Source organism: Euwallacea similis, chromosome 1 (genome assembly GCF_039881205.1).
Source record: "Euwallacea similis isolate ESF13 chromosome 1, ESF131.1, whole genome shotgun sequence".
Classification (NCBI taxonomy): domain Eukaryota; kingdom Metazoa; phylum Arthropoda; class Insecta; order Coleoptera; family Curculionidae; genus Euwallacea; species Euwallacea similis.
The window spans coordinates 1,917-10,198 of NC_089609.1; the positions used below are offsets into that span (position 1 = coordinate 1,917).

At 31.9% G+C, this 8,282-nt stretch overlaps 1 protein-coding gene across 1 annotated transcript in view; it reads left to right on the forward strand.

Annotated features, from left to right (window-relative positions):
* Positions 1–1,363: 1,363 nt before the first annotated feature.
* The window catches only part of LOC136409303 (peptidyl-prolyl cis-trans isomerase sig-7), a 109,957-nt gene continuing 103,038 nt past the window's right edge, over positions 1,364–8,282 (forward strand). The window contains exon 1 of the mRNA XM_066390716.1: positions 1,364–1,373. The gene's annotated coding sequence lies outside the window, so the exon portion shown is untranslated. The remainder of the gene's footprint in view (positions 1,374–8,282) is intronic.

Sequence of the window (8,282 nt, forward strand, 5' to 3'; positions counted from 1 at the left end):
CCACTATGAAATTACTAGAAAACCCGAGAAGTATCTCTGAAAATAGGAACAAACCCGAGAGAATACTACAAAATATCCTAATTCTTTATAAAAATACTCTATGATGTTGTTAAAAAAAACACTAGAAAACCACTCTGAAATTACTAGAAAACCCGAGAAGTATCTCTGAAATCAGTAACAAACCCGAGAGAATTCTACAAAATATCCTAATTCTTTATGAAATACTCTCAAGTTGTATCAGAAACACTAGAAAACTACTTTGAAAGTATGAGAAAACCCGAGAAGTATCTCTGAAATCAGTAACAAACCCGAGAGAATACTACAAAATATCCTAATTCTTTATAAAAATACTCTATGATGTTGTTAAAAAAAACACTAGAAAACCACTCTGAAATTACTAGAAAACCCGAGAAGTATCTCTGAAATCAGTAACAAACCCGAGAGAATTCTACAAAATATCCTAATTCTTTATGAAATACTCTCAAGTTGTATCTAAAACACTAGAAAACTACTCTGAAATTACTAGAAAATTCGAAAAGTGTCTTAAGTATCATAACAAACCCGAGAGAATCGTATAAAGTAAAGAAACACCGAAAAGTATCTAAATTTACGAAGTTTATACTCGGTTAGTTCAGATCTCCTTTGTCCTTTTCAGAAAACAAGAAAAAGTGAAAAGTATCTCAATATCCTAACACACCCGAGAGAAGCATAGAATAGTACAAGAAATATACGAAGAAACAGAAAAGTTGTTTGTACCCGGTTAGTTCAGATCTCCTTTGTCATTTTCAGAAACAAGAAAAGTAGGAAATTATGAAAATATAAGCAAACTCGAGAAAATCTACAAAATCCTAGAAAAGTACAAAGAAACACAAAAGTGTCTAAATCCGAAATAATCTCAATATCCTAACACACCCGAGAGAAGCATAGAAAAGTACAAGAAACACACAAAAGTGTCTTAATCCGAAATAATCTCTAATGTACCAAGTTTCTAAAATTACCAAGAAACACAGAAAAGAGTCCTTTTTTTTTCTAGTTTACACTCGGTTAGTTCGGATCTCCTTTGTTATTTTTTAAGAAACACAAGAAATGTAGAAGTATCTAAATATCCTCATCCTTTATGAAACATTCTCAAGTTGTATGAAAACACAGTTAAAACTACTTTGAAAATACTAGCAAACCCGAGAAGTTACTAGAAAAAGTAAGAAAAGTATCCCAAAATCGTTACAATTCCGAGAGACTTACTAGAAAAATGTAAAATAATCCCTCAAAAATCTCAGAAACTAGAAAATGTTCAAGTCTCTACGAATCACACACCGAAAAGTATCTCAAATTTCCTAGAAGCTCGAAAAAGTATGTTACAGTCGGTTAGTCTTGTTCTTTAAGAAAAATGTCAAAATCCGAAATAGTCTACGAATCATAGCAAACTACAAGAAATATACAAAAGTACCTAAATCTACGAAGAAACAGAAAAAGTGTTTGTACTCGGTTAGTTCAGATCTCCCTTGTTCTATAAGAAACGCTAGAAAAGGGAAAAGTGAAAAGTGTGTCTTAATATCCTAGCAAACCCGAGAGAAGCATAGAAAAGTACGAAAATATCCTAATCCTTCTAAAATAATTCAAAATGTCAAAATTCTAGAAGAATACGAGAAACGTACAAAAGCATCTAAATTTACGAAGTTTGTACTCGGTTAGTTCGGATCTCCTTTGTCTTATAAGAAATAATAATCTCAAACAGTAACAAACCCGAGAAGTTAGTAGAAAATAAGAAATAAGCCCTACGAATCATACTTAAATATCCTAAGCCACTCGAAATTATCTCTCAAAATCAGTCATAGAAGAATATAAGAAACACCGAAAAGTACCTAAATTTACAAAGTATATACTCGGTTAGTTCAGATCTCTCTTGTTCTATAAGAAACACTAAGAAAGAGTGAAAAGTATCTAAATTCACGAAGTTTAGTTCATAGGAAACCGTGAAAATATAAGCAAATCCTACAAAATATCCTAATCCTTTATGAAACACCTAAATATGTTGTGAAAACACTAGAAAAAAAATAAGAAATAGTCTCTCGTAATCTAAGCAAACCCGAAAGACTTACTAGAAAAGGGAAAAAAGTCTCCACGGATCGTAAGAATCTAAGAAACACAGTAAAGTATCTCGATTCGTCAAGAAAGTGTTATAAGAATCCTAGCTAACTTGAGAAATATACTAGAAGACGCATAAAAATATCCTAATTCGTAATAATCCGACACCGAAGTTCTAAGAAACACTAGAAATACCCAAATCCTACTCGAAATATATAAAATCCGAAAAGTATCATAAGAATCATAGCAAATCCGAGAGACGCCAGAAAAAGTAAAAAAAAAGTCTACGAATCCTAGCTAACACAGGAAAATCATACGAAGAAAGAAAGTGTTTATAATCGGTTAGTACCGGTTAGTTTTGTTCTTTAAGAAAAAATGTCAAAAACAGTCAAGTATCTAATTATCCTAGCAAGTCCTAGAAAAGTACGAGGAAACACAAAAGTATCCTAATCCTTCAAGAAATACTAAATTATGTTGTTAAAAATCACTAGAAAACTCGACAAGTCTCTCAAAATCAGTACAAACCCGAGAGAGAGAGAGAGAGAAGCATAGAAAAGTACAAGAAATCTACAAAAAATCAAGTGTCTATACTCGGTTAGTTTAGGTCTCCTTTGTTGTCTTAATCCGAAATGATCTCTAAATATCCTAGCTAACGCGAAGTCATATAAAAGCACAAAGAATGTACGAAGTATCCTAAATCCTTTTTCTAGTTTATACTCGGTTAGTTCAGATTTCTCTTTAGTCTTTAAGAAACATAAAAAAAAATCCTATCAGAATACAAGAAACATACAAAAGTGTCTAAATCTACGAAGTTACAGAAAAGTTGTTTTTACTCGATTAGTTCAGATCTCTCTTTAGTCTTTAAGAAAACACAAGAAATGTAAAAGTCTCCACGAATCGTTACAAATCCAAGAAAAGCACAAAAATGTCTAAAAGTACAGTTACTCAAAGAAATATCTCAAATTACAAAAAAGTGTTTGTACTCGGTTAGTTCGGATCTCCTTTGTCATTTTTTAAAAAACACTAGGAAAGTGAAAAGTATCTCAATATCCTAGCAAATCCGATCGAAAGTTCCGTAAAGTAAACTAGAAATCCTAGAAAACTACTCTAATTATATGAGGAAACACGAAAAGTATCAGTACAATCCTGACAAGTTACTGGAAAAAGTGAATAAAGTATCCAAGTCAGTTAGTGTCGTCCTTTAAGAAAATACGAGAAATGTCGAAAATAATGTGTGATCGTGTAAAATCCACAAGATAATAATAAGTATAAGTTTCTGTAAAATAATAGAAAACACGAAAGTATCTCAAATCACACAAAAGAGTTCTTTCTTTTGTTTATAATCGGTTAGTTTAGGTCTCCTTTGTCATATTTAAGAAACACAAAAAATGTCCAAGTATCTAAATATCCTAATCCTGTATAATCCGACTCTGAAGTTATAAGAAACGCTCGAAAGAGTCATAATTTACTAAAATACAAGAAAAGACAAAAAGTATCTAATCCTAGAAATTCCTAAAAGTACGAAGAAAAGCGTCTAAAATTACAAAAGTGCAAGTTTCTGGAAATTCCTAGAAATATAATTAAGTATCCAAATTTACGAAGATACCGTAAAAAGTCGTTTATACTCGGTTAGTTCAGATTTCCCTTGTTCTATGAAAAGCACATGAAATCTAGAAATATCTAAGAATCCTAGGAAACACAAGAAATGTGAAAAAGTATGCAAATATCCCATAATACAAGAAACTTCACAAAGTGTCTAATTTTAAATAAAGACGAAAAAGTATGTTTTAGTCGGTTAGGTTTGCTAGTCTTATAAATGCACAAAGAATCAAAAATAGTGTTTATCGTCGGTTAGTATAGATCTCGCGTGTTCTATAAGAAATCCAAATATCCTAGCTGACACGTAAAATGCAATAAAAGCACAAAGCATCTAAATTACTAAGAATCCGAGAAATCACGTAAAAGTACAAAGTCACGAAGAAGCACAGAAAAGTGTTCTTTTGTTTACAGTTGGTTAGTTTAAATCTCTTCTAGTCTTTAAGAAACACAAGAAATGTCAAAGAGTATGCAAATATCCTATAATATCCAAGAAATATCTAATTATCCCATAAAAGTACAAATATACAAAAGTATCTTAATCCTTCTAAAATCCGAAGAAAGTCTTGTAAAGTTACTCTAGAAATTCAAAATATTCGAAGAATCACAGCAAATCCATCAAGTCCCATAAGAGCACAAATGTAGTTACTCGAAAAAGTATCCTAAATCACGAAGAAGCACTGAAAATGTTTAAAATTACTAATCACAGAAAATATCAAAAGTACAATTACTCCAAAAGTTGTTTATTCTCGGTTAGTTCGGGTTTCTTTTGTTCTTTGAAGAATCAGAAGAAATCTCGTAAAGTGTCATAATTTACTGAAATACAAGAAAAGATAATAAGAATCCCAATTCACTAAGAAACACAGAAATGCATCGAAAATTACAAAAGTACAAGTTTCAGTAAAATGTTCTAGAAAAGACAAAAAGTATCCAAATTCACGAAACACAGAAAAGTATAGAAGTAGTCGGAAGCTGTGAAATCCCCAAGGAATTCAAAAAGTTCTCTTTTTTATTTTAGTTCCGATTAGTTAGGATTTCTTTTGTTCTATAAGAAATCACACGAAATGTCGAAAAGTGTCTAATTCTAGAAATCCTTAGAAAATATCAAAAGTTACAAAAGTACAAGTTCCTGTAAATTCCTAGAAATATAAGAAAGCGTCTAAATATCCTAGCAAATCCGAAAATCATCTCGATTACTAAGAATCACGAAAATGTACAAATAGTCGAAAAGGATCTAAATTTACGAAGAATCATAGAAATTCTACAAGTACCGTAAAATCCCTAAAAGTCTCAAAAATTACAAAGTTATTAAAAATATGAAGAATCATAGGAAATGTCTAGTGCTATAAAATTCCTAAATCTATAAGAAGTGTGAAGAATCCTAGAAAAGTGTTGTTCTAGTTAGTTAGTTCGGGTTTCCTTTGTCTCTTCAAAATTACAAAAAGTGGAAATCAGAATATTGCTAAAAAGTACCATGAAAAGCACAGTTATCCGAAAAGTCGTTTATAATCACAAAAGTCTAAAAAGTTCAAGTTCCTATCAAAATCATACAAAATGCAAAAAGAGTCTAATTCTAGAAATCCTTAAAAAGTACAAAGTTCCCATGAATCCTACAAAATCCATATAAATTGTAGAAAGTTCAAATCTCTGTAAAATGTCCAAATCATAGTAAATTCCTAAAATCACAGAAAAGTATTCTTTTGTTACAAGTCCGGTTAGTTTCGTTTCTTTTAAAAATACGCAAATAGTGTCTTATCCTAGCTAAATCGACAAAGTGTGAAAAATGTTACAATCTATGAAAAGTACAAGAAATGACAAAGTTACCGTGCATTCCTAAGAAATGTCCAAAAGTACTGTTTTCTTTACAAATCCTAGAAAAGTGTTAAAGTTACTAAAAATGTCGAAAAAGTGGAAATCATAGAAATATCCATAAATATTCTAAAATCCCCATACTTCCAAATTTATCAGAAGTGTGAAGAATCCTAGAAAATCATCAAGTTACTCGAAAAGTGTTGTTAGTTATGTTTCCCTTCTTTTCCTCTAAAAGTTCCAAATTCGTCTCTTCTCCCTTCTTCTCAAGAATAGTCGATTCCTATGTTCTTATAAAATCACGCGGAAATAAAATAAGCAAATCCTAGCTAACCTGAGAATTCCTTCAAATTGTACAAAAAGTGTGTTCCTGTAAATTCCTAGTCGTACTGTTTCAGTCAGTTAATTCAATTTCCTTTGAGAATCCTAGAAAATCATCGAGTTACGAAGAAATAATCTAATCCTAGCTAACCCGAGAAATTATCCTTTACATCGTACAAAAAGTATTTTCTGTAAATTGTTCACTTCGAGTCAATTTTGTCTCTTCTAAGAAATATCATAAATCCCTTAAAATTACAAAGAAATAAATTAAATAATCAAATCCTGTACGTTTCTGTAAATTCCTAGAAAACACAGAAAATATTCAAAGTTACAAGTTACTATGAAATTCCCTAAAAGTGTTGTTTTAGTCGATTAATCATGTCTCGTTTCAAATCAAGTCAAGTCATCACGAAGAGATACTAAAAAGTATGAGAAATAGCAAAGTTACTATAAATCCTAAAATTGCAAGAAATAGTCGAAATTTATCTTCTTTTAAAAGTTTCTTGTTTTAGTCAGTTAATTCAATCTCCTTTGAGAATCATAGAAAAGTCGTGAAAAGTGTCTAAAAGGTAGTTTCCGTAAATTCCTAAAAAGTTTCGAAGAGTGCTGTTTTAGTCCGTTAATCCAGTTTTCTTCAAATATCCCAAAATAATGTTGAATCACTATAAATTCCTAGAAATAGGCTAAATCTATCTTCTTTTACAATTTGTTGTTTTAGTTTGTTAGCTCGGGTTGGTTCAGTTTTCTATGTTTTCATTAAATTATGCAAGTTCCTATAATTACTTTGTTTTAATCAGTTGATTCACACTCTTCAAAAATAGCTGTTATCTTCTAAAGTTGTATAATCGGTTAGTTAGGGTTTATTGTATTTCTTTTTCAGAATCCTAGAAAGCTCAAGTTTTTGTAAATTCCTTCGAAATGGTATTTCAATTATGTAGTTCCAATTAAATGCAGTTTCTTCAGAAGTCCTAGAAATCACACAAATGTTCTAATATCCCTATATTCCTTCGAAGTAGTGATTTAATCATTTAGTTCCTATCTCTCCAATAATCCTAGAAGTCACACAAATGCTCAAGTTTCTTGTTAATTCCTAAAAGCACTAGAAGTTACAGTTTTAGATAGTTAGTTCAGATCTCCTTGTTTTCTTTCTTTTTCAATAAGTCCGAAATGTCCGATTCAATCATCAATACTAGTACTTATTTCCACCATCTCATATTCCAGTAATTTCACACTATCCTATATCAATCTAATCCCTTCATAATATCTTCTGCACGTTTCGATACTTCCCCCCTTTCCATCAAATCCAAAGAAATACACTGATATCCATCCTTCCTTTCGAATCAATACTTCTCTCTAGCTACTTCCAAATAGTTCCTACATTTCATATAATATCCATAGTTCGTTCATCTTTTCCTATGTTCTCATAAGTTAGATTAGTTATCCCCATCGCCTAATATCTCTCTCAAATTCAATACTAGTATCTCTATTCTCCTCATTCCCCACGCTGTAATATCTACAGTCTTCTTATAATATAGTCATCGGACCTATAATCCTTCTCGATAATCATCAATATATCCTTCTAATCTAGTAAAATATCAATGTTCTCATAGTTCTCTTAATAATCCATCATCTAGCTATCAATACACACTCTTATCTCTCTCTCATTTATCTAATACTTCACCATCCTCTATAAATCTCACAGTTCTTTTAATAATCCATCCGCTTCCTATCTCCCCGAATGCCTAAATCATCCGTCTCTCAGTGGTTCCCTATCCGTCAGGAATATAATCTCATAATAATATCCCGTCATTGTCTCTTCTAATAGTTCCTTCTCTACAGTTCTTATAAATTCCTTATCTAGTTCCCTTCTTCCTAAAATATCTCTCATAGCTATCCTCTCAATGCTCAGTAAATCATCTAGTCCCATCTAAATAGTCTTCTCACAAAGTTAATCATAGTAGCTCTCCTATAAATCCTTCACAAATAGCTCTCTTACTATCAAAGTTCAGTTACTTCCTTCAATCATCTCCGTCTCCCATCCCTATAATAATAGTTCCTTCACTATCTCTCCCGCTCACATCTTCTAATATCTCTTAATCCATCCCTTTCCTAGTTCTCTTTACTCTCTCATCTCCCCAAATATCAGTTCTCCCCTTCTCTCTAATCCCTACAATCTTGCTTGCGAGTTCCCTTGGAAATATATCTCCGAATCCTTCCCTATATCCTCCTACTACATCCCAGTTCTCTAGTAATATCAATACTTCCTTCCCTAAATGACACATCCCTTCTTTCCAATCTCTCCCCTTCACCCTTTCCAGCTCATCTCTTATCCCCGCTATAGCACTATAATCCCCTTCTCACTAGTCCCCTATTCATCATCCCTCTGCTGTCCCTTCTTTCATCCCTTCTAATAATATCTACACACTCCTGTCCCTCATCCCTACTCCCCCCAGCTCACTTCTTAATCCCTT